Source organism: Urocitellus parryii, chromosome 1 (assembly GCF_045843805.1).
Source record: "Urocitellus parryii isolate mUroPar1 chromosome 1, mUroPar1.hap1, whole genome shotgun sequence".
In the NCBI taxonomy this organism is placed as follows: Eukaryota; Metazoa; Chordata; class Mammalia; order Rodentia; family Sciuridae; genus Urocitellus; species Urocitellus parryii.
Genome location: NC_135531.1, coordinates 61,604,644 through 61,605,600, shown reverse-complemented (window position 1 = coordinate 61,605,600; position 957 = coordinate 61,604,644).

Sequence of the window (957 nt, the reverse complement as noted above, 5' to 3'; positions counted from 1 at the left end):
TGTATCCAGCTCACTCACTCTACTCATTCACATTTCCTGCTTGTTTAGCCATTTGAAATTGCCACCTTTCTTGACAGTTAGCCTGATATTCAATGCCCTCGATAATTCCTGCACTCCATTTCTCAACTTTATTTCCTACTGCTCCCCTATAGTTAAGCTTCATCAATTTTGTTATCCTGTTTCTCCTTTTCTTCTCTTCTTACCCTCATCCAAAAACCAGGAAAATAAACTAATCTTTCTGGCACTGTGCGTGAAATTAATGGATGAATGAGTTTTTCTGGCACTGGATGGGCTCATAAAATCTATCTTCAAGGAACTCATAGACTGTAGAGAGACTGTAGGAAAGTATGTAAACAGATAAATTTAATAGTAAATTTAAAAAGGGGGACTGAGGTTGTAGCTCAGTGGTGGAGCACTTGCCTGGCACGCATGAGGCTCTGGGTTCAATCCTCAGCACCAAATAAAAATAAATAAATAAAATAAAGATATTGTGTTCATCTACAATATTTATAGATACTTGTAAAGAGTGACGAGTTCTGCTTAGGAGGACAGGAATGATGAACTCTGCCTGGGAGGGCCACGTCTTCAGCTTTCCTTGATTGCTTCAAATCACTGACTTCATTCTTTGTCCTTTGACCATACCATTTCCTAACACTCTCCTTTTTAGTGCTTTATGTCTCCCAAACTAAATGACATCCTCTTTGAGAACAGCAATCATATTTATATCTTATAAATGTCGATCTTTTCCTTCTCATAATAGCTACTCACATTTTTGTTTAAATTATATAAGTCAATTTTTTTTATACCAATCAGAAAGCCATCTTGCTGTTTTAAGCAGTTTTATTGGCAGGATCATGGAGATTCACAGAAATGACAGGAGGCTTATAGAGCAGGTGGACAATGGTCAGGAAGAGGACCCAGGCAACCTTACAGGTGTGGTCAGCTGTCGATGTCATC